General features: G+C 39.9%; 1 long non-coding RNA gene across 1 annotated transcript; it reads right to left on the bottom strand.

Moving 5' to 3' along the window:
• Nucleotides 1-8,445: 8,445 nt before the first annotated feature.
• Nucleotides 8,446-19,622, bottom strand: LOC309475870. Its single transcript, XR_014197881.1, has 2 exons — nt 19,197-19,622; nt 8,446-8,540 (listed from the first exon to the last, which is right to left on the bottom strand). It is a non-coding gene; the product is annotated as an uncharacterized lncRNA (long non-coding RNA).
• Between the last annotated feature and the right edge of the window lie 7,466 nt (nt 19,623-27,088).

Below are 27,088 nucleotides of genomic sequence, written 5' to 3'. Positions count from 1 at the left end.
GACACCAGAGAACATTTCTGCACTGGTTTGGTTCCGATCGGGCAAAAAACCAGGGACTAGTTCGCAAAAGTAGGTTTTTGACAAAATTCAAAATGGCGGAAAATCTATCATGGCGGAAATGAAATCGGAGATATACGTTTTGTTCGTCAGGCATCCAGCTTTCCAATGATATAAGACACTTGAGTCTACGTCATACGGTCTAGGAGTTATGAGCAGTTTCGCGCTTTTGGTCGCTATAGCGCCACCTATGGGCCATTCGAGGTCATAATTTGATAACCTCTCCTCGATTTTTGTACTACCATATGGCAAAGTTTCAAAGTTCCAGCTCTTACGGTTTGGGCTGCACGATGCGTTTTACGGCAGAAGAAAAATAATAATAATTAAAGCTGCAAGCAGCATTTATCGGGGTTCAAGCAGTTAACGCCTTTTAGGCCTTTAAGCACACAAGCATCAAAAGACATTAAGTTTTATTTAGAAAGCATTTAACAACTGACATAATAGACGGAAAAGACCATTTACAGCCAATACAGGCAGTTTACCATGGGAAATTGATGGTTTTAAAGCTTTTTAACAGTTATAGCGCCACCTTTGGTCCGATCTCCATAAAATTTGGCATGCTTGTTAATGATGTTATGTCACATATGCTCACCAATTTTCGTGAAGTTCTGAATTTTCATTTATGATTTATAGGCATTTTAGTGTATTTTGCCACGCCCCTTTTATAGATTGCCCTATTACAGCCACCCAAATGCCAAAGGTCAACTTTTTTTCGATAATTATTTATCTAGAGAGTCCAGAGAATTGTCCTAGACTGGTCTGGTTCCGATCAGGCGAAAAACCAGGGACTAGTTCGCAAAAGTAGGTTTTTAACATATTCATGAATATTTAATGAAATGTTTGATTGACAGCAATGGTTCTTGAGGCAAAGTTGTTCAGCATGAGGAGATCTATCAAATGATATGCATTTTGTGACAATAAGTGTAACACCACGTGATTACAGAGCCTTCAAACTCGTTAGCGCCAACTAGTGGCCGATTTCTTTCAAAATTCTTACAGACCTCTAGGGGCTTGAGCCGAACATGCCCACCGAGTTTCGCTCCGATTGGACTTCGTTAACGGTGCTCAAACCTCATTGGCCAATGGCGGCCATGTTTTTCGAGATACACCAATATCCTTTTAGACATACATGGCCCCTTGGGCCAAGACACTGCTTACCAAATTTCAAGTAATTCGGAAAAACGGTCAGTTGTCTATACGTTTTTTTTTTTTTTATAGCGCCACCCTGGGGCCAATCGACGCACTTTTTTTTACTGTGACCTCAGATTGACCTCTTACACATGTGTACCAAGTTTGGTGAAGTTTACTTAATTACTTCTTGAGTTATAGCCATTTTAGTAAAATAGGCTCCTCCCACAACGTTAATTTTGCACCCCCTAGCGACCATGAATCGAAATTTCAACTTTTTTTCGATAATTATTGATCTTCAGACTCCAGAGAACAATTCTGCACTGGTTTGGTTCCGATCGGGCGAAAAACCAGGGACTAGTTCGCAAAAATAGGTTTTTGACAAAATTCAAAATGGCGAAAAATCTATCATGGCGGAAATTAAATCGGAGATATACGTTTTTTTCTTCAGGAGCTCTGGATTTCAATGATATAAGACACTTGAAGCTACGCCTTACGGTCTGGGAGTTCTGAGCAGTTTCGCGCTTTTGATTGCTATAGCGCCACCTATGGGCCGATTGGGCTGAGTCCGTGTATCTGAGTAGCGAGCAATAGTACTACCATCTGGCAAAGTTTCAAGTCTCTAGGTCTTACGGTTTGGGCTGCACGATGCGTTTTATGGCGGAAAAATAATAATAATAAAAATCAGGACAATTACAATAGGGTTTCAGCACTTCGTGCTTGAACCCCTAATTAAAGCTGCAAGCAGCATTTAGCGGGGTTCAAGCAATTAAGGCCTTTAAGCACAAAAGCATCAAAAGTTATTAGGTTTTATTTAGCAAGCATGACATAATAGACGGAAAAGACCATTTACAGCCAATACAGGTAGTTTACCATGGGAAATATATGGTTTGAAAGCTTTTTAACAGTTATAGCGCCACCTATGGTCCGATCTCCATAAAAATTTCCATGCTTCTTTAGCATGTTATGTCACATATGCTCATCAATTTTTGTGAAGTTCTGAGTTTTTATTAAGGATTTATAGGCTCTTTAGTGTATTTTGCCACGCCCATTTTCTAAATGACCCTATTACAGCCATTCAAATGCAAAAGTTCAACTTTTTTCCGATAATTATTGATCTAGAGAGTCCAGAGAATTGCCTTAGACTGGTCTGGTTCTGATCGGGCGAAAAACCAGGGACTAGTTCGCAAAAGTAGGTTTTTAACATGTTTGCGAATATTTAATGAACGGTTTGATTGACAGCAGTGGCTCTTGAGGCAAAGTTGTTCAGCATGAGCAGATCTATCAAATGATATGCATATTGTGTTGATGTGTGCAACACCACGTGATTACAGAGGGCGTAAACCTTGTTAGCGCCAACTAGTGGTCGATTTCTTTCAAAATTCTTACAGACCTCTAGGGCCATGAGTCGAACATGCCCACTGAGTTTTGTTTCAATCAGCCACCGTTAACCTTGTCTAATAGGTGCTCAAACTTCATTGGCCGATGGCGGCCATGTTTTTTGAGATACACCAATGTCCTCATAGACATACATGACACCTTGGACCAAGACACTGCATACCAATTTTCAAGTCAATCGGACTAACGGTCAGGTGGTTATAGCCTGTTTTATGTTTTTTTCATGTTATAGCGCCACCATGTGGCCAATCGCCGCTATTTTTTTACTGTGACCTCAGATTGACCTCTTACACATGTGTACCGAGTTTGGTGAAAATATCTCATTTCGTTCACGAGTTATAGCCATTTTAGTAAAATGAGCTCCGCCTCCTGCAAACGTTTTGACGCCCCTTAGCAACCGTGGATCGAAATTTCAACTTTTTTTCGATAATTATTGATAACCAGACTCCAGAGAACATGTATGCACTTTTTTGGTTCCGATCAGGCAAAAAACCAGGGACTAGTTCGCAAAAGTAGGTTTTGGACAAAATTCAAAATGGCGGAAAATTTTTCCAGGCGGAAATGAAATCGGAGATATACATTTTGTCCGTCTTGAGCCAAGGATTACAGTGATATAAGATACTTGAGTCTATGACAAACGGTCTAGGAGTTATGGCTGATTTCATACTTTTGCTTGCTGTAGCGCCACCTATTGGCCAATCGTTGTCATACTTTGATAGGTTCTCCCCAAATTGAGGACTACCATTTGGCTGAGTTTCAAGTCTCCAGCATTTACGGTTTGGGCTGCACGATGCGTTTTAGGGGAAAATAATAATAATAAAAATCCTTACAATAACAATAGGTGTTCAGCACTTCGTGCTTGAACCCCTAATTAAAGCTGCAAGCAGCATTTATCGGGGTTCAAGCAGTTAAGGCCTTTAATGCATTTAAGCACAAAAGCATCAAAAGTTGTTAAGTTTTACACGACGTGATTACAGAGCCATAAAACTCGTTAGCGCCAACTAGTGGCCGATTTCTTTCAAAACTCTTACAGACCTCTAGGGCCATGAGTCGAACATGCCCATCGAGTTTCATTCCGATTGGCCACCGTTAACCTTGTCTAATAGGTGCTCAAATTTCATTGGTCGATGGCGGCCATGTTTTTTGAGATACGCCAATGTCCTCATAGACATACATGGCACCTTGGACCAAGACACTGCATACCAATTTTCAAGTCAATCGGACTAACGGTCAGGTGGTTATAGCCCTTTTCATGTTTTTTTCATGTTATAGCGCCACCTAGTGTTCAATTGTCACGATTTTTTTACTGTGATCTCAGATTGAACTCATACACATGTGTACCAAGTTTGGTGAAGATATCTCATTTACATCTCGAGTTATAGCCATTTTAGTAAAATAGGCTCCTCCCACAACACTAATTTATCACCCCCTAGCGACCAGGAATCGGAATTTCGACTTTTTTTCGATAATTATTGATAAGCAGACTCCAGAGAACATTTCTGTACTGGTTTGGTTCCGATCGGAGAAAAAAACAGGGACTAGTTCGCAAAAGTAGGTTTTTGACATAATTCAAAATGGCGGAAAATTTGCATACCGGAAATGAAATCGGAGATATACGTTTTGACCTTCATGAGACCAGCTTTCCAAAGATATAAGACACTTGAGTCTACGACATACGGTCTAGGAGTTATGAGCAGTTTCGAGCTTTTGGTTGCTATAGCGCCACCTATGGGCCAATTGGGGTCATACTTTGATAGGTTCTCCCCAAATTGAGGACTACCATTTGGCCAAGTTTCAAGGTTCCAGCTCTTACGGTTTGGTCTGCACGATGCGTTTTAGGGGAAAATAATAATAATAATAATAATTAAAGCTGCAAGCAGCATTTATCGGGGTTCAAGCAGTTAAGGCCTTTAAGGCCTTTAAGCACACAAGCATCAAAAGACATTAAGTTTTATTTAGCAAGCATTTAACAACTGACATAATAGACGGAAAAGACCATTTACAGCCAATACAGGCAGTTTACCATGGGAAATATATGGTTTTAAAGCTTTTTAACAGTTATAGCGCCACCTTTGGTCCGATCTCCATAAAATTTGGCATGCTTGTTAATGATGTTATGTCACATATGCTCACCAATTTTTGTGAAGTTCTGAGTTTTCATTTATGATTTATAGGCAAATTAGTGTATTTTGCCACGCCCCTTTTTATAAATTACCCTATTACAGCCACCCAAATGCAAAAGTTCAACTTTTTTTCAATAATTATTGTTCTAGAGAGTCCAGAGAATTGTCCTAGACTGGTCTGGTTCCGATCGGGCGAAAAACCAGGGACTAGTTCGCAAAAGTAGGTTTTTAACATATTCATGAATATTTAATTAAGTGTTTGATTGACAGCAATGGTTCTTGAGGCAAAGTTGTTCAGCATGAGCAGATCTATAAGATGATATGCATTTTGTGATGATCAGTGTAACACCACGTGATTACAGAGCCATAAAACTCGTTAGCGCCAACTAGTGGCCGATTTCTTTCAAAATTCTCACAGACCTCTAGGGGCTTGAGCCGAACATGCCCACCGAGTTTCGCTCCGATCGGACTTCGTTAACGGTGGTCAAACCTCATTGGCCAATGGCGGCCATGTTTTTCGAGATACGCCAATATCCTTTTAGACATAGGTGGCCCCTTGGGCCAAGACACTGCATACCAAATTTCAAGTCATTTGGAAAAACGGTCAGGTGTCTATATGTTTTTTTTTTGTTTATAGCGCCACCATGTGGCCAATCGACGCAATTTGTTTTTACTCTGACCTCAGATTGACCTCTTAAACATGTGTGCCAAGTTTGGTGAAGATATCTCATTTACTTCTCGAGTTATAGCCATTTTAGTAAAATAGGCTCCTCCCACAACCTTAATTTATCACCCCCTAGCGACCAGGAATCGGAATTTCGACTTTTTTTCGATAATTATTGATCTTCAGACTTCAGAGAACAATTCTGCTCTGGTTTGGTTCCGATCGGACGAAAAACCAGGGACTAGTTTGCAAAAGTAGGTTTTTGACAAAATTCAAAATGGCGGAAAATCTATCATGACGGAAATAAAATCGGAGATATACGTTTTGTTCGTCAGGCGTCCAGCTTTCCAATGATATAAGACACTTGAGTCTATGACTTATCGTCTAGGAGTTATGACCAGTTTCGCGCTTTTGGTTGCTATAGCGCCACCTATGGGCCAATCAGCGTCATAATTTGATAACCTCTCCTCGATTTTTGTACTACCATCTGGCCAAGTTTCAAGTCTCTAGCACTTACGGTTTGGGCTGCACGATGCGTTTTACGGCGGAAGAATAATAATAATAATAATAATAATAATAATAATAATAATAATAAAAATCAGTACAATTACAATAGGGTTTCAGCACTTCGTGCTTGAACCCCTAATTAAAGCTGCAAGCAGCATTTATCGGGGTTCAAGCAGTTAAGGCCTTTAAGCACACAAGCATCAAAAGACATCAAGTTTTATTTAGCAAGCATTTAACAACTGACATAATAGACGGAAAAGACCATTTACAGCCAATACAGGCAGTTTACCATGGGAAATCTATGGTTTTAAAGCTTTTTAACAGTTATAGCGCCACCTTTGGTCCGATCTCCATAAAATTTGGCATGCTTGTTAATGATGTTATGTCACATATGCTCACCAATTTTTGTGAAGTTTTGAGTTTTCATTTATGATTTATAGGCATTTTAGTATATTTTGCCACGCCCCTTTTATAAATTACCCTATTACAGCCACCCAAATGCAAAAGTTAAACTTTTTTTTCGATAATTATTGATCTAGAGAGTCCAGAGAATTGTCCTAGACTGGTCTGGTTCCGATCGGGCGAAGAACCAGGGACTAGTTTGCAAAAGTAGATTTTTAACATATTCATGAATATTTAATTAAGTGTTTGATTGACAGCAATGGTTCTTGAGGCAAAGTTGTTCAGCATGAGCAGATCTATAAGATGATATGCATTTTGTGATGATCAGTGTAACACCACGTGATTACAGAGCCATAAAACTCGTTAGCGCCAACTAGTGGCCGATTTCTTTCAAAATTCTTACAGACCTCTAGGGGCTTGAGCCGAACATGCCCACCGAGTTTCGCTCCGATCGGACTTCGTTAACGGTGCTCAAACCTCATTGGCCAATGGCGGCCATGTTTTTCGAGATACGCCAATATCCTTTTAGACATAGGTGGCCCCTTGGGCCAAGACACTGCATACCAAATTTCAAGTCATTCGGAAAAACGGTCAGGTGTCTATATGTTTTTTTTTGTTTATAGCGCCACCATGTGGCCAATCGACGCATTTTTTTTACTGTGACCTCAGATTGACCTCTTACACATGTGTACCGAGTTTGGTGAAAATATCTCATTTCGTTCACGAGTTATAGCCATTTTAGTAAAATGAGCTCCGCCTCCTGCAAACGTTTTGACGCCCCTTAGCAACCGTGGATCGAAATTTCAACTTTTTTTCGATAATTATTGATAACCAGACTCCAGAGAACATGTATGCACTTTTTTGGTTCCGATCAGGCAAAAAACCAGGGACTAGTTCGCAAAAGTAGGTTTTGGACAAAATTCAAAATGGCGGAAAATTTTTCCAGGCGGAAATGAAATCGGAGATATACATTTTGTCCGTCTTGAGCCAAGGATTACAGTGATATAAGATACTTGAGTCTATGACAAACGGTCTAGGAGTTATGGCTGATTTCATACTTTTGCTTGCTGTAGCGCCACCTATTGGCCAATCGTTGTCATACTTTGATAGGTTCTCCCCAAATTGAGGACTACCATTTGGCTGAGTTTCAAGTCTCCAGCATTTACGGTTTGGGCTGCACGATGCGTTTTAGGGGAAAATAATAATAATAAAAATCCTTACAATAACAATAGGTGTTCAGCACTTCGTGCTTGAACCCCTAATTAAAGCTGCAAGCAGCATTTATCGGGGTTCAAGCAGTTAAGGCCTTTAATGCATTTAAGCACAAAAGCATCAAAAGTTGTTAAGTTTTACACGACGTGATTACAGAGCCATAAAACTCGTTAGCGCCAACTAGTGGCCGATTTCTTTCAAAACTCTTACAGACCTCTAGGGCCATGAGTCGAACATGCCCATCGAGTTTCATTCCGATTGGCCACCGTTAACCTTGTCTAATAGGTGCTCAAATTTCATTGGTCGATGGCGGCCATGTTTTTTGAGATACGCCAATGTCCTCATAGACATACATGGCACCTTGGACCAAGACACTGCATACCAATTTTCAAGTCAATCGGACTAACGGTCAGGTGGTTATAGCCCTTTTCATGTTTTTTTCATGTTATAGCGCCACCTAGTGTTCAATTGTCACGATTTTTTTACTGTGATCTCAGATTGAACTCATACACATGTGTACCAAGTTTGGTGAAGATATCTCATTTACATCTCGAGTTATAGCCATTTTAGTAAAATAGGCTCCTCCCACAACACTAATTTATCACCCCCTAGCGACCAGGAATCGGAATTTCGACTTTTTTTCGATAATTATTGATAAGCAGACTCCAGAGAACATTTCTGTACTGGTTTGGTTCCGATCGGAGAAAAAAACAGGGACTAGTTCGCAAAAGTAGGTTTTTGACATAATTCAAAATGGCGGAAAATTTGCATACCGGAAATGAAATCGGAGATATACGTTTTGACCTTCATGAGACCAGCTTTCCAAAGATATAAGACACTTGAGTCTACGACATACGGTCTAGGAGTTATGAGCAGTTTCGAGCTTTTGGTTGCTATAGCGCCACCTATGGGCCAATTGGGGTCATACTTTGATAGGTTCTCCCCAAATTGAGGACTACCATTTGGCCAAGTTTCAAGGTTCCAGCTCTTACGGTTTGGTCTGCACGATGCGTTTTAGGGGAAAATAATAATAATAATAATAATTAAAGCTGCAAGCAGCATTTATCGGGGTTCAAGCAGTTAACGCCTTTAAGGCCTTTAAGCACACAAGTATCAAAAGACATTAAGTTTTATTTAGAAAGCATTTAACAACTGACATAATAGACTGAAAAGACCATTTACAGCCAATACAGGCAGTTTACCATGGGAAATATATGGTTTTAAAGCTTTTTAACAGTTATAGCGCCACCTTTGGTCCGATCTCCATAAAATTTGGCATGCTTGTTAATGATGTTATGTCACATATGCTCACCAATTTTTGTGAAGTTTTGAGTTTTCATTTATGATTTATAGGCATTTTAGTGTATTTTGCCACGCCCCTTTTATAAATTACCCTATTACAGCCACCCAAATGCAAAAGTTAAACTTTTTTTCAATAATTATTGATCTAGAGAGTCCAGAGAATTGTCCTAGACTGGTCTGGTTCCGATCGGGCGAAAAACCAAGGACTAGTTCGCAAAAGTAGGTTTTTAACATATTCATGAATATTTAATTAAGTGTTTGATTGACAGCAATGGTTCTTGAGGCAATTTCAATAAAAGATCTATAAGATGATATGGATTTTGTGATGATCAGTGTAACACCACGTGATTACAGAGCCATAAAACTCGTTAGCGCCAACTAGTGGCCGATTTCTTTCAAAATTCTTACAGACCTCTAGGGGCTTGAGCCGAACATGCCCACCGAGTTTCGCTCCGATCGGACTTCGTTAACGGTGCTCAAACCTCATTGGCCAATGGCGGCCATGTTTTTCGAGATACGCCAATATCCTTTTAGACATAGGTGGCCCCTTGGGCCAAGACACTGCATACCAAATTTCAAGTCATTCGGAAAAACGGTCAGGTGTCTATATGTTTTTTTTTTGTTTATAGCGCCACCATGTGGCCAATCGACGCACTTTTTTTTACTGTGACCTCAGATTGACCTCTTAAACATGTGTGCCAAGTTTGGTGAAGATATCTCATTTACTTCTCGAGTTATAGCCATTTTAGTAAAATAGGCTCCTCCCACAACCTTAATTTATCACCCCCTAGCGACCAGGAATCGGAATTTCGACTTTTTTTCGATAATTATTGATCGTCAGACTCCAGAGAACAATTCTGCTCTGGTTTGGTTCCGATCGGACGAAAAACCAGGGACTAGTTTGCAAAAGTAGGTTTTTGACAAAATTCAAAATGGCGGAAAATCTATCATGACGGAAATAAAATCGGAGATATACGTTTTGTTCGTCAGGCGTCCAGCTTTCCAATGATATAAGACACTTGAGTCTATGACTTACCGTCTAGGAGTTATGACCAGTTTCGCGCTTTTGGTTGCTATAGCGCCACCTATGGGCCAATCAGCGTCATAATTTGATAACCTCTCCTCGATTTTTGTACTACCATCTGGCCAAGTTTCATGTCTCTAGCACTTACGGTTTGGGCTGCACGATGCGTTTTACGGCGGAAGAATAATAATAATAATAATAATAATAATAATAATAATAATAATAAAAATCAGTACAATTACAATAGGGTTTCAGCACTTCGTGCTTGAACCCCTAATTAAAGCTGCAAGCAGCATTTATCGGGGTTCAAGCAGTTAAGGCCTTTAAGGCCTTTAAGCACACAAGCATCAAAAGACATTAAGTTTTATTTAGCAAGCATTTAACAACTGACATAATAGACGGAAAAGACCATTTACAGCCAATACAGGCAGTTTACCATGGGAAATATATGGTTTTAAAGCTTTTTAACAGTTATAGCGCCACCTTTGGTCCGATCTCCATAAAATTTGGCATGCTTGTTAATGATGTTATGTCACATATGCTCACCAATTTTTGTGAAGTTCTGAGTTTTCATTTATGATTTATAGGCAAATTAGTGTATTTTGCCACGCCCCTTTTTATAAATTACCCTATTACAGCCACCCAAATGCAAAAGTTCAACTTTTTTTCAATAATTATTGTTCTAGAGAGTCCAGAGAATTGTCCTAGACTGGTCTGGTTCCGATCGGGCGAAAAACCAGGGACTAGTTCGCAAAAGTAGGTTTTTAACATATTCATGAATATTTAATTAAGTGTTTGATTGACAGCAATGGTTCTTGAGGCAAAGTTGTTCAGCATGAGCAGATCTATAAGATGATATGCATTTTGTGATGATCAGTGTAACACCACGTGATTACAGAGCCATAAAACTCGTTAGCGCCAACTAGTGGCCGATTTCTTTCAAAATTCTCACAGACCTCTAGGGGCTTGAGCCGAACATGCCCACCGAGTTTCGCTCCGATCGGACTTCGTTAACGGTGGTCAAACCTCATTGGCCAATGGCGGCCATGTTTTTCGAGATACGCCAATATCCTTTTAGACATAGGTGGCCCCTTGGGCCAAGACACTGCATACCAAATTTCAAGTCATTTGGAAAAACGGTCAGGTGTCTATATGTTTTTTTTTTGTTTATAGCGCCACCATGTGGCCAATCGACGCAATTTTTTTTACTCTGACCTCAGATTGACCTCTTAAACATGTGTGCCAAGTTTGGTGAAGATATCTCATTTACTTCTCGAGTTATAGCCATTTTAGTAAAATAGGCTCCTCCCACAACCTTAATTTATCACCCCCTAGCGACCAGGAATCGGAATTTCGACTTTTTTTCGATAATTATTGATCTTCAGACTTCAGAGAACAATTCTGCTCTGGTTTGGTTCCGATCGGACGAAAAACCAGGGACTAGTTTGCAAAAGTAGGTTTTTGACAAAATTCAAAATGGCGGAAAATCTATCATGACGGAAATAAAATCGGAGATATACGTTTTGTTCGTCAGGCGTCCAGCTTTCCAATGATATAAGACACTTGAGTCTATGACTTACCGTCTAGGAGTTATGAGCAGTTTCGCGCATTTGGTTGCTATAGCGCCACCTATGGGCCAATCGGCGTCATAATTTGATAACCTCTCCTCGATTTTTGTACTACCATCTGGCAAAGTTTCAAGGCTCTAGCCCTTACGGTTTGGGCTGCACGATGCGTTTTACGGCAGAAGAATAATAATAATAAAAATCAGTACAATTACAATAGGGTTTCAGCACTTCGTGCTTGAACCCCTAATAATAATTAAAGCTGCAAGCAGCATTTATCGGGGTTCAAGCAGTTAAGGCCTTTAAGCACAAAAGCATCAAAAGTGATTAAGTTTTATTTAGCAAGCATGTAACCACTGACATAATAGATGGAAAACACTATTTAGAGCCAATACAGGCAATGTACCATAGGAAATGTATGGTTTTAAAGTTTTTTAACAGTTATAACGCCACCTTTGGTCCGATCTCCATAAAATTTGGCATGCTTGTTAATGATGTTATGTCACATATGCTCACCAATTGATGATCGGTTCACGAGCAGCTTTAACTGAGCCTCGAGTCTACAGCGATCTGTCAGACACATTAAAGAGTCACACAACGGTATTTATTGTTTAAATGTCTCTAAAAAATGACTACATTTGAAAGGTGAGACTTTGTTTCATATCAAAAGTACTTGTCTGTCAGCGCGCAGTCTTTTCTCTGATCTGCAATGTATTTTTCACTGCGTGAGAACTTGGTGTGGTGTGAGAGTCCTGTTGAGTGCGGTGTGAGAGTCCTGCAACAGTAACTAAAGTGGGCGGGTCTTTGCGAACGGTCATTGACAGTATGGACGGGGATTCGCCAGTCCCAATTCAAAACAAATTTCATCACAATCCATCATTGTTCGTTTCAAACATGTGAGAGCATCAAAATGATCCATGGGTGAAATTGATATAGTCACTGTCACTTCCGGGGCTTGATCGGTGCTTACTCGGGGCCAACGGCCAGGATTTCTGGCCCATCGAATACCTTGGGCCAGCTCGGGCTAGAGGCGTGGTCAAGGTAAAAGGCGGAGTTTATCGGTGTTAGGGAAAGTTATGGTCTGCGGCAAGATGCACATTTCACTTTTTTATATCGCGAAAAATAAACGCTGCTCGAAATGGAGAATCGCCTGTACTGGTCTGTCGAAGATACCAAAGCTCTTCTGAGCATTTGGGCAGAAGAAAGGGTACAACGTCAATTTGACGGCGTGTGCAGAAACGAGGACGTTATAAAATACATCGTTGCTGAACTTGCTAAGCTAACAATGGGATTTATAGCAATTCAGCGAACAACGCTTCAAGTTCGGGAATAAAGAAGAAGTTGCGGGCGCAGTACAAGGCGATTAAAACGCACAATGGACAAAGCAGTGCCCAGAGAAGGAACTTTCCATGGTTCGACTTGATGGACGGTGTGCTGGGTCACCGTCCCTCTGTTAGTGGAGGGACAAGTCGGGACACTATGGCAGCCGCGGACGGTGAGTTAATACATGCTATCTTCATAAATTCTACGTTTTCTAACTTCCTAAGAAAACAAATAAAATATTGTATAAGTGGCTCATATGCGTGTTTATGTTTTGTGTGCTAGAATCGTCATCCCAGAGTGCTTCTAAATGACCCTGTTACAGCCACCCAAATGCAAAAGTTCAACTTTTTTTCGATAATTATTGATCTAGAGAGTCCAGAGAATTGTCCTAGACTGGTTTGGTTCCGATCGGGCCAAAAACCAGGGACTAGTTCGCAAAAGTAGGTTTTGGACAAAATCCGACATAGCAGAAAATTTTCCCTGCCTACATCCAAATCTGAGATAGCCATTTTGTCCGCCTTGAGCCAAGGATTCCAACGATATAAGACACTTGATCCTGGGACAAGCGGTCTAAGAGTTATGAGCGATTTAGTACTTTTGGTTGCTGTAGCGCCACCTATGGGCCAATTGGGGTCATACTCTGATAGGTTGTCCCCAAATTGAGGCCTACCATCTGGCCAGGTTTCACGTCTCTAGGCCTTACGGTTTGTAACGACAATGGGTAGAAAGCAACCACCAACTAATCTTCTTTTTGAATATTAATTCAAAATCTCTACTTCTCGATGACTGAGGGGGGAAGATTTGTTCAGAACGTCTCATGATCATCACCGGTCTGACTAATTGAAGGAGCCCCCGGCACTATCACATAACTGGTCAATGGCTAGCTTTGTGGCCTAATACGGACTGGTTAAGATAAAGACAGTGTCCGCACAGACCAGAGCCATAAGTCACCCATCCCGGTGCCAGAGAGTCTGCAAAAGACCCTTTAGAAGAAGAATCGACACCAGCAGATGTTACTGAAACCCCCGACTACATTCCTGAACACCTCCTCATTAAGACCTCTGAACAAACAGAGTTCTGTCTCTTCACCAGAGAACTGATTCTTATCAATAACTATACATAAAATCATTCAAGAACAATTTTCAATGGACTCATGATCAAACAATCATGCAACTACCTAATCCTGGGTTGTTTCCACCACTTATATGTATATTTTAATAAGATAATATGTTTTGATCCCATTTAATTCAGGTAATAGTTATTATATTAACTATTAGAAGGAGTGAATGAATGAAAGTGTGTACTGTTTCATATCAATGCTATCTTACGAACACAACTAGCAAGATGGCTTGAATGATATCGGTGTAATATGTTTTGATCTTCTTTTAATTAGAAATCATGTCTAAACTGTGGCCCCTGTTCTCTCTGTTAGTAAGGAGAGCACAGATAAGCATGATTTACGATCAGAACTGAAAAGAACGTCACCTCCTAAATTCAGCCAGTGTCTAATTGGCCAGAACTCATCCTGGAGGTTGGACAAAATTTTAGTTTAAAACCTTAGACCCAAAAACAAAGCTCTCTCTCTCGCTGCTCTCTCTCGCTCTCTCTCTCTCGCTGCTCTCGAAGCTCTCTCTCTCTCTATAGGAACCATGTAAACGCGCAAACGAAATAACCCAAATCAAGATCTGAAGAACATGGGTTAAATAGCTTCATTCAAGCCATCATCATCTACTCTCAATTTCCTTTCTTTTCTTAGTTTCATTTCTTTTCCGTTGTGAGTGTCGGTTCTAAGTTAAGTTTTGCGACAAGATTTCGAGCCACGTTTCTTCTGCAAAGCCAGCTTCAAACAAAGACTTTAATTCCGCCAGCACACCACGTGACTGACCCCGTGATCCAGACATCAGGCACGAGGAGACCGAACGGACCGGGAAAACCCCTTTCACGCAACAAAAAGGGAATCCCCAAAAGCAAATACGCAAGTACCTCCATGCAGGCTAAAATCTTAACTGGTGTATTTATATAACTTTAATAACCTGCCTAAAACGATAGAAGGGTTAAATTAATGATTGATGGTTTGTTCAGGTCATAGTGTATATGGAATCGTGAGATTTCATCCTTTCACTCTTAAACCCACTCTTTCCTCACTCTATCCCTTTCTGCAACGCGTATGAATGTGTATGTGTGTGTGTGCGTGTGTTTGTGTTAGATATTAGCTTTATGTGTTAGTAGTCTATATAATCAATAAAGTATTGTTTGTATTTAAAAGAGATTACTCGTGTGTGCTTATCAGATTTATTGTCTTGAACTTCGATTTAAGTTACATGCTGTTACCCTTAATTTACTTCGTAATTTATTGTTAGCTGGGGATTAATTCTTTCTTGACCAGGAAGATATTATATTTCCTAGAGTTAATACTTGTTTATGCTTTCTGTTCATTGGATGAACTGATAAAATGATCATACTATTGATTCTGCTACAGTAAATTCTGAAGATAATTAAAAATAATTAAAATATTAATTATTGGTCATATTCCGTTATGAATAATAATTAATAATATTTATACGTGGGCGTATAAACGCTACAGGTTTGTCCTGCACGATGCGTTTTACGAATCCTTACAATTACAATAGGGTTTCAGCATTTCATGCTTGAACCCCTAATAAGAATGAAGGCTTTTTGCCAGTTATAGCGCCACCTATGGTCCGATCTCCATGAAACTCTGCATGCTTCCTCACCATGTTCTGACACATATGCTCATCAATTTTTGTGAAGTTCTGAGTTTTCATTTGGGATTTATAGGCTTTTTAGTGTATTTTGCCACGCCCCTTTTCTAAATGACCCTGTTACAGCCACCCAAATGCAAAAGTTCAACTTTTTTTCGATAATTATTGATCTAGAGAGTCCAGAGAATTGTCCTAGACTGGTTTGGTTCCGATCGGGCCAAAAACCAGGGACTAGTTCGCAAAAGTAGGTTTTGGACAAAATCCGACATAGCAGAAAATTTTCCCTGCCTACATCCAAATCTGAGATAGCCATTTTGTCCGCCTTGAGCCAAGGATTCCAACGATATAAGACACTTGATCCTGGGACAAGCGGTCTAAGAGTTATGAGCGATTTAGTACTTTTGGTTGCTGTAGCGCCACCTATGGGCCAATTGGGGTCATACTCTGATAGGTTGTCCCCAAATTGAGGCCTACCATCTGGCCAGGTTTCACGTCTCTAGGCCTTACGGTTTGTCCTGCACGATGCGTTTTACGAATCCTTACAATTACAATAGGGTTTCAGCATTTCATGCTTGAACCCCTAATAAGAATGAAGGCTTTTTGCCAGTTATAGCGCCACCTATGGTCCGATCTCCATGAAACTCTGCATGCTTCCTCACCATGTTCTGACACATATGCTCATCAATTTTTGTGAAGTTCTGAGTTTTCATTTGGGATTTATAGGCTTTTTAGTGTATTTTGCCACGCCCCTTTTCTAAATGACCCTGTTACAGCCACCCAAATGCAAAAGTTCAACTTTTTTTCGATAATTATTGATCTAGAGAGTCCAGAGAATTGTCCTAGACTGGTTTGGTTCCGATCGGGCCAAAAACCAGGGACTAGTTCGCAAAAGTAGGTTTTGGACAAAATCCGACATAGCAGAAAATTTTCCCTGCCTACATCCAAATCTGAGATAGCCATTTTGTCCGCCTTGAGCCAAGGATTCCAACGATATAAGACACTTGATCCTGGGACAAGCGGTCTAAGAGTTATGAGCGATTTAGTACTTTTGGTTGCTGTAGCGCCACCTATGGGCCAATTGGGGTCATACTCTGATAGGTTGTCCCCAAATTGAGGCCTACCATCTGGCCAGGTTTCACGTCTCTAGGCCTTACGGTTTGTCCTGCACGATGCGTTTTACGAATCCTTACAATTACAATAGGGTTTCAGCATTTCATGCTTGAACCCCTAATAAGAATGAAGGCTTTTTGCCAGTTATAGCGCCACCTATGGTCCGATCTCCATGAAACTCTGCATGCTTCCTCACCATGTTCTGACACATATGCTCATCAATTTTTGTGAAGTTCTGAGTTTTCATTTGGGATTTATAGGCTTTTTAGTGTATTTTGCCACGCCCCTTTTCTAAATGACCCTGTTACAGCCACCCAAATGCAAAAGTTCAACTTTTTTTCGATAATTATTGATCTAGAGAGTCCAGAGAATTGTCTTAGACTGGTTTGGTTCCGATCGGGCCAAAAACCAGGGACTAGTTCGCAAAAGTAGGTTTTGGACAAAATCCGACATAGCAGAAAATTGTCCCTGCCTACATCCAAATCTGAGATAGCCATTTTGTCCGCCTTGAGCCAAGGATTCCAACGATATAAGACACTTGATCCTGGGACAAGCGGTCTAAGAGTTATGAGCGATTTAGTACTTTTGGTTGCTGTAGCGCCACCTATGGGCCAATTGGGGTCATACTCTGATAGGTTGTCCCCAAATTGAGGCCTACCATCTGGCCAGGTTTCACGTCTCTAGGCCTTACGGTTTGTCCTGCACGATGCGTTTTACGAATCCTTACAATTACAATAGGGTTTCAGCATTTCATGCTTGAACCCCTAATAAGAATGAAGGCTTTTTGCCAGTTATAGCGCCACCTATGGTCCGATCTCCATGAAACTCTGCATGCTTCCTCACCATGTTCTGACACATATGCTCATCAATTTTTGTGAAGTTCTGAGTTTTCATTTGGGATTTATAGGCTTTTTAGTGTATTTTGCCACGCCCCTTTTCTAAATGACCCTGTTACAGCCACCCAAATGCAAAAGTTCAACTTTTTTTCGATAATTATTGATCTAGAGAGTCCAGAGAATTGTCCTAGACTGGTTTGGTTCCGATCGGGCCAAAAACCAGGGACTAGTTCGCAAAAGTAGGTTTTGGACAAAATCCGACATAGCAGAAAATTTTCCCTGCCTACATCCAAATCTGAGATAGCCATTTTGTCCGCCTTGAGCCAAGGATTCCAACGATATAAGACACTTGATCCTGGGACAAGCGGTCTAAGAGTTATGAGCGATTTAGTACTTTTGGTTGCTGTAGCGCCACCTATGGGCCAATTGGGGTCATACTCTGATAGGTTGTCCCCAAATTGAGGCCTACCATCTGGCCAGGTTTCACGTCTCTAGGCCTTACGGTTTGTCCTGCACGATGCGTTTTACGAATCCTTACAATTACAATAGGGTTTCAGCATTTCATGCTTGAACCCCTAATAAGAATGAAGGCTTTTTGCCAGTTATAGCGCCACCTATGGTCCGATCTCCATGAAACTCTGCATGCTTCCTCACCATGTTCTGACACATATGCTCATCAATTTTTGTGAAGTTCTGAGTTTTCATTTGGGATTTATAGGCTTTTTAGTGTATTTTGCCACGCCCCTTTTCTAAATGACCCTGTTACAGCCACCCAAATGCAAAAGTTCAACTTTTTTTCGATAATTATTGATCTAGAGAGTCCAGAGAATTGTCCTAGACTGGTTTGGTTCCGATCGGGCCAAAAACCAGGGACTAGTTCGCAAAAGTAGGTTTTGGACAAAATCCGACATAGCAGAAAATTTTCCCTGCCTACATCCAAATCTGAGATAGCCATTTTGTCCGCCTTGAGCCAAGGATTCCAACGATATAAGACACTTGATCCTGGGACAAGCGGTCTAAGAGTTATGAGCGATTTAGTACTTTTGGTTGCTGTAGCGCCACCTATGGGCCAATTGGGGTCATACTCTGATAGGTTGTCCCCAAATTGAGGCCTACCATCTGGCCAGGTTTCACGTCTCTAGGCCTTACGGTTTGTCCTGCACGATGCGTTTTACGAATCCTTACAATTACAATAGGGTTTCAGCATTTCATGCTTGAACCCCTAATAAGAATGAAGGCTTTTTGCCAGTTATAGCGCCACCTATGGTCCGATCTCCATGAAACTCTGCATGCTTCCTCACCATGTTCTGACACATATGCTCATCAATTTTTGTGAAGTTCTGAGTTTTCATTTGGGATTTATAGGCTTTTTAGTGTATTTTGCCACGCCCCTTTTCTAAATGACCCTGTTACAGCCACCCAAATGCAAAAGTTCAACTTTTTTTCGATAATTATTGATCTAGAGAGTCCAGAGAATTGTCCTAGACTGGTTTGGTTCCGATCGGGCCAAAAACCAGGGACTAGTTCGCAAAAGTAGGTTTTGGACAAAATCCGACATAGCAGAAAATTTTCCCTGCCTACATCCAAATCTGAGATAGCCATTTTGTCCGCCTTGAGCCAAGGATTCCAACGATATAAGACACTTGATCCTGGGACAAGCGGTCTAAGAGTTATGAGCGATTTAGTACTTTTGGTTGCTGTAGCGCCACCTATGGGCCAATTGGGGTCATACTCTGATAGGTTGTCCCCAAATTGAGGCCTACCATCTGGCCAGGTTTCACGTCTCTAGGCCTTACGGTTTGTCCTGCACGATGCGTTTTACGAATCCTTACAATTACAATAGGGTTTCAGCATTTCATGCTTGAACCCCTAATAATAATAATAAAAATCAGTACAATTACAATAGGGTTTCAGCACTTCGTGCTTGAACCCCTAATTAAAGCTGCAAGCAGCATTTATCGGGGTTCAAGCAGTTAAGGCCTTTAAGGCCTTTAAGCACACAAGCATCAAAAGACATTAAGTTTTATTTAGCAAGCATTTAACAACTGACATAATAGACGGAAAAGACCATTTACAGCCAATACAGGCAGTTTACCATGGGAAATATATGGTTTTAAAGCTTTTTAACAGTTATAGCGCCACCTTTGGTCCGATCTCCATAAAATTTGGCATGCTTGTTAATGATGTTATGTCACATATGCTCACCAATTTTTGTGAAGTTCTGAGTTTTCATTTATGATTTATAGGCATTTTAGTGTATTTTGCCACGCCCCTTTTTATAAATTACCCTATTACAGCCACCCAAATGCAAAAGTTCAACTTTTTTTCGATAATTATTGATCTAGAGAGTCCAGAGAATTGTCCTAGACTGGTCTGGTTCCGATCGGGCGAAAAACCAGGGACTAGTTCGCAAAAGTAGGTTTTTAACATATTCATGAATATTTAATGAACGGTTTGATTGACAGCAATGGTTCTTGAGGCAAAGTTGTTCAGCATGAGCAGATCTATCAGATGATATGCATTTTGTGATGATAAGTGTAACACCACGTGATTACAGAGCCATAAAACTCGTTAGCGCCAACTAGTGGCCGATTTCTTTAAAAATTCTTACAGACCTCTAGGGCCATGAGTCGAACATGCCCATCGAGTTTCGTTCCGATCGGACTTCGTTAACGGTGCTCAAATTTCATTGGCCAATGGCGGCCATTTTTTTCGAGATACGGCAATTTCCTTTTAGACATACATGGCCCCTTGGGCCAAGTCACTGCATATCAAATTTCAAGTCATTCGGAAAAACGGTCAGGTGTCTATACGTTTTTTTTGTTTTATAGCGCCACCATGTGGCCAATCGACGCAATTTTTTTACTGTGACCTCAGATTGACCTCTGACACATGTGTACCAAGTTTGGTGAAGTTTACTAAATTACTTCTTGAGTTATAGCCATTTTAGTAAAATAGGCTCCTCCCACAACGTTAATTTTGCACCCCCTAGCGACCATGAATCGAAATGTAAACTTTTTTTCGATAATTATTGATCGTCAGACTCCAGAGAACAATTCTGCACTGGTTTGGTTCCGATCGGGCAAAAAACCAGGGACTAGTTTGCAAAAGTAGGTTTTTGACAAAATTCAAAATGGCGGAAAAATTTGCATACCGGAAATGAAATCGGAGATATACGTTTTGACCTCCAGGAGTCCAGCTTTCGACTGATATAAGACACTTGAGTCTACGACTTACGGTCTAGGAGTTATGAGCAGTTTCGCGCTTTTGGTCGCTATAGCGCCACCTATGGGCCAATCGGGGTCATAATTTAACAACCTCTCCTCGATTTTTGTACTACCATCTGGCCAAGTTTCAAGTCTCTAGCACTTACGGTTTGGGCTGCACGATGCGTTTTACGGCGGAAGAATAATAATAATAATAATAATTAAAGCTGCAAGCAGCATTTATCGGGGTTCAAGCAGTTAACGCCTTTAAGGCCTTTAAGCACACAAGCATCAAAAGACATTAAGTTTTATTTAGAAAGCATTTAACAACTGACATAATAGACGGAAAAGACCATTTACAGCCAATACAGGCAGTTTACCATGGGAAATATATGGTTTTAAAGCTTTTTAACAGTTATAGCGCCACCTTTGGTCCGATCTCCATAAAATTTGGCATGCTTGTTAATGATGTTATGTCACATATGCTCACCAATTTTTGTGAAGTTTTGAGTTTTCATTTATGATTTATAGGCATTTTAGTGTATTTTGCCACGCCCCTTTTATAAATTACCCTATTACAGCCACCCAAATGCAAAAGTTAAACTTTTTTTCGATAATTATTGATCTAGAGAGTCCAGAGAATTGTCCTAGACTGGTCTGGTTCCGATCGGGCGAAAAACCAGGGACTAGTTCGCAAAAGTAGGTTTTTAACATATTCATGAATATTTAATTAAGTGTTTGATTGACAGCAATGGTTCTTGAGGCAAAGTTGTTCAGCATGAGCAGATCTATAAGATGATATGCATTTTGTGATGATCAGTGTAACACCACGTGATTACAGAGCCATAAAACTCGTTAGCGCCAACTAGTGGCCGATTTCTTTCAAAATTCTTACAGACCTCTAGGGGCTTGAGCCGAACATGCCCACCGAGTTTCGCTCCGATCGGACTTCGTTAACGGTGCTCAAACCTCATTGGCCAATGGCGGCCATGTTTTTCGAGATACGCCAATATCCTTTTAGACATAGGTGGCTCCTTGGGCCAAGACACTGCATACCAAATTTCAAGTCATTCGGAAAAACGGTCAGGTGTCTATATGTTTTTTTTTGTTTATAGCGCCACCATGTGGCCAATCGACGCAATTTTTTTTACTGTGACCTCAGATTGACCTCTTAAACATGTGTGCCAAGTTTGGTGAAGATATCTCATTTACTTCTCGAGTTATGGCCATTTTAGTAAAATAGGCTCCTCCCACAACCTTAATTTATCACCCCCTAGCGACCAGGAATCGGAATTTCGACTTTTTTTCGATAATTATTGATATTCAGACTCCAGAGAACAATTCTGCTCTGGTTTGGTTCCGATCGGACGAAAAACCAGGGACTAGTTTGCAAAAGTAGGTTTTTGACAAAATTCAAAATGGCGGAAAATCTATCATGACGGAAATAAAATCGGAGATATACGTTTTGTTCGTCAGGCGTCCAGCTTTCCAATGATATAAGACACTTGAGTCTATGACTTATCGTCTAGGAGTTATGACCAGTTTCGCGCTTTTGGTTGCTATAGCGCCACCTATGGGCCAATCAGCGTCATAATTTGATAACCTCTCCTCGATTTTTGTACTACCATCTGGCCAAGTTTCAAGTCTCTAGCACTTACGGTTTGGGCTGCACGATGCGTTTTACGGCGGAAGAATAATAATAATAATAATAATAATAATAATAATTAAAGCTGCAAGCAGCATTTAGCGGGGTTCAAGCATTTAGGGTCTTTAAGCACATAAGGCAGTTTAGTGAGTTGTCTGAGTTTTTGTTTAGGATTTACAGGCTTTTGGGTGTTTTTTGCCATACACATTTTCTAAATGATCCTGTTATGGCTACCCAATGGGTAAAGTTAAAGTTTTTTATATAATTAATAATCTAGAGCTTCCAGAGAATTGTACTGCACTGGTATATTTCCGATCGGGCGAAAAACCTAGGACTAGTTCGCAAAAGTAGGTTTTTAACATAATCGCAAGTATTTAATGAACAAATTGATTGACAGCAGTAGTTCTTGAGGCAAAGTTGTTCAGTATGAGGAGATCTATCAAATGATATGCATCACGTGATTACATAGCCGTAAAACCTGTTAGCGTCAACTAGTGGCTGATTTTTCAAAATTCTTACAGACCTCTAGGGCCACGAGTCGAACATGCCCACCGAGTTTCGTTCTGATCGGCCTCCGTTAAGAGCAAACTAACAGCTTTGAATTAAAATGGTGAGGTATCCTGTTGTAAACATCAACCATGCCTGTTGACAGTTCTCTTTTGTGGGAAGGGAATGAAAAGTTCTCAAATCCGCAGCACAGCCTCAGACATAACATTTATATCCATGATCTGCCATTTTCACTATTGTCCTTGCTTGCTTCTTCACAATACCTGCAGATCTTCTGATGATTCGGCTGTGCAGGTCCACATTAATACTGCCTGGCCTAGAACATTGACTGGAAAATCCAAATTTGGGGGGTATAAATATTAATGATCCTGACTCCAACGTCACAGTCGGTGTTATGGTGGGATTCACTCATTTTTCAGCGGTCTTTTGCAAACAGAAGATTTACACATGAAGGAGGAAACAATGGTGTTTGAGGCTCACGGTATGTCAGTTCCATGTCCAGAACTCTTATCATTCAACTATGCCAAGATAAATACAGTTTTCAATTGTATGGCACCTTTAAAATAGATGATTAGTAATATAATGCTTACTTGGAGTCTGAAATGGCTTTAACAAAAGAAGAAAAATAGTCTTAGATTTCTGTTCATTCTAATCATGTACAAATAAAGTAGCACAGTAAGATTACATTTATTTGAATGCATTAGTGAGTGTGTGATTGTGCTGTGTGTGCAGCGTATCAATACTAAAAGTGAAGGTGTAGTTGATATCTTTGGTGATAATATCTGTAGTAATCATAAAAAAACAATTAAGAAATAAAGAATTAAAATTACAAATAATATTCTATTAAGATATGAGTTACAATAACATGATTTGCAATAGTAATAATATCAATAATATATGCACAATACACACAGATTAGACTATCAGGTCTGTGTTTTACAAAAACATTAGTATTGCAGCCAATGTGAGTCTGTGGGATTTATAAACAGACAAAATATGATTTGAAATGTTATTTTAATGATTTTATTAAGTTTAAACAATATTTCAAATGGAAAAAAAAATGAAAAATAATATTTTAGTGAGCAGAATGAACCAATGAGTGTTCTTCTGGTGGTTAAAATGTAAATGAAAACAATAATACTTAAACAATAATACTTAATACACTAACCATGCTTGAACACACACATGCACACACATTTTGTTGTAGATGTAGATATTTAAAATAAAAGATAGGTAACAAAATGATAATTGCAAATCTCCTCTGTATAACACCATTTTCAGATTTCAAATTAATCACTGAGAGGCAGAATTGTTCAAACTGAGAGCTCAGTAAAAATGAAGTGATAAACTTTGACAAAACATGACTGTGTTATAATAGGTGATTTTCATGCAAGTAATTTTATATAGTCCAAAAACTAATGCAAAAGCACAGATGAAAATATTTTATTAAGTAGAATGTCCTGCAGAGGGCAGTAGAAGACCACTAATTGACTCACTTTCATTTGAAAGACTTTTTTATCCACCAGTAAAACAAAGCAGTTTCTCCATGTTCTTTCCATTAAGCATGCTTACACACACAGACACACACACAAACACAAACACATCCATCCACACACACACACACACACACACAAAGACAAATATGTTTTCAATGTTTTTATGATGTGATATTGTGAAAATATCTTCATCTCCTCATCTTGAACAACTTTGCCTCAAGAATCACTAATGTCAATCAAACCGTTCATAATCATAATAAAAAAATAAAATATATACAAATATCATAATAAAACAAAAAACATCGTAATAAAAAAGATTGCTTCTTAAAGCATTTGTTTATTTCCCAATACTGAAAGCGAATTAAAAGATCATGCGTAATCCTGCTGCTCCCTCTAGTGGACAACAGTGGTATTATAGCTTTTTTTACAGTTGAAGTGTTTGAATGAATGAATGGGAATTAGTTTTTTTACTTATATCTCAGGAACCAAAAGGCGAAAAATTCTGAAACTCAGAGCATAGATAGTGCTTGAGGAGCCCTGTTGAATGAGACCATCAAGGTGTTTTTGGGCGATTGGGGCTGGGAGTTATGACTGTTATAAGGCATATCTGTTCGGGCTATTATCTCTGGAATGCCCAGGGCAAATAACACCACATTTGAATCGAAGCTAGCCAAGGACGCGCCCTTTCCAACGAGCTCTCACACAAGGTTCGGGGTGGTTTGGGTCGGGAGTTGCGGTCGTTCAAAGTCGGGGGTCCGCGGGCTTGCGATGCGCGGGGGGGGGCGCGCTCCCGAGGCCCGCGACGACACGTTTCGATCAAGAGCCCCGAGAGGTCCTCACCATCAAAATTTGAGCGCGCAACGACTTTCCGTTTTCGAGTTATGAATGAATTTGTATTTGGGGGCGTGGCTTAAATGCCGTTATACTTTCGTTTCATTTCATTCATTTACTTTCGTCCATTTCCATATCTCAGTGTAACACAATTGTCAATAGTAATACTCAATAGATGAGTTTTGACAAAATGTGATTGTAAATGTTAAAATAATGATTTTATAAAGTCTAAATATGAATTTTATAACAACATTAGGGAGTAGTATGATGAAATGACAGCAGGGGGCAGTAAAATACCACTTATTGGCTTAATATGTCATTATATTCATATAAAATCACCTTTTGAAGAAGTTAAACTTTTTTTCTGATAATTATTGATCTAGAGAGTTCAGAGAATTGTGCTGCACTGGTTTTGAACATTATGATATGAACATTATATGATAGAAGACACCATTTACAGCAAATACAGGCAATTTACCATAGGAAATATATGGTTTTAAAGCGTTTTAACAGTTATAGCGCCAACTATGGTCCGCTCTCCATAAAATTTTCCATGCTTCTTAAGCAGGTTATGACACATATGCTCATCAATTTTCGTGAAGTTCTGAGTTTTCGTTTAGGATTTATAGGCTTTTGAGTGCATTTTACCACGCCCATTTTCTAAATGACCCTGTTAGCCATGCGAAAAATGCAAAAGTTCAACTTTTTTTTGATAATTATTGACCTAGAGAGTCCATAGAATTGTCCTAGACTGGTTTGGTTCCGACCGGGCGAAAAACCTAGGACTAGTTCGCAAAAGTAGGTTTTTAACATAATTACGAATATTTAATGAACGGTTTGATTGACAGCAATGGTTCTTGAGGCAAAGTTGTTCAACAAGAGGAGATCTATCAAATGGTATGCATTTTGTGACAATAAGTGTAACACCACGTGATTACAGAGCCATAAAACTCGTTAGCGCCAACTAGTGGCCGATTTCTTTTAAAATTCTTACAGACCTCTAGGGCCATGAGTAGAACATGCCCACCGAGTTTCGTTCCGATCGGCCTCCGTTAACCTTGTCTAATAGGTGCTCAAACTTCATTGGCCGATGGCGGCCATGTTTTTTTAGATACGCCAATGTCCTCATACACATACATGACACCTTGGACCAAGACACTGCATACCAATTTTCAAGTCAATCGGACTAACGGTCAGGTGGTTAAAGCCTGTTTTATGTTTTTTTCATATTATAGCGCCACCATGTGGCCAATCGCCGCGATTTTTTTACTGTTACCTCATATTGAGCTCATACATATGTGTACCGAGTTTGGTGAAGATACCTCATTTACTTCTGGAGTTATAGCCATTTTAGTAAAATAGGCCCCTCCCACAACGTACGTTTTGGCGCCCCTTAGCGTCCGTGAATCGAAATTTCGACTTTTTTTCGATAATTATTGATCTGCAGTTTCTAGAGAACATTTCTGCACTGGTTTGGTTCCGATCGGGCGAAAAACCAGGGACTAGTTCGCAAAAGTAGGTTTTTGACAAAATTCAAAATGGCGGAAAATCTATCATGGCGGAAATGAAATCGGAGATATACGTTTTGTTCGTCAGGCATCCAGCTTTCCAATGATATAAGACACTTGAGTCTACGACATACGGTCTAGGAGTTATGAGCAGTTTCGCGCTTTTGGTCGCTATAGCGCCACCTATGGGCCATTCGAGGTCATAATTTGATAACCTCTCCTCGATTTTTGTACTACCATATGGCAAAGTTTCAAAGTTCCAGCTCTTACGGTTTGGGCTGCACGATGCGTTTTACGGCAGAAGAAAAATAATAATAAAAATCAGGACAATTACAATAGGGTTTCAGCACTTCGTGCTTGAACCCCTAATAATAATAATAAAAATCAGTACAATTACAATAGGGTTTCAGCACTTCGTGCTTGAACCCCTAATTAAAGCTGCAAGCAGCATTTATCGGGGTTCAAGCTTTTAAGGTCTTTAAGGTTTTTAAGCATCAAAAGTTATAAAGTTTTATTTAGCA

This window comes from Leuciscus leuciscus (assembly GCF_965113295.1).
Source record: "Leuciscus leuciscus genome assembly, chromosome: 15".
NCBI lineage: Eukaryota > Metazoa > Chordata > Actinopteri > Cypriniformes > Leuciscidae > Leuciscus > Leuciscus leuciscus.
This window is presented reverse-complemented; position numbering and strand designations above follow the sequence as displayed.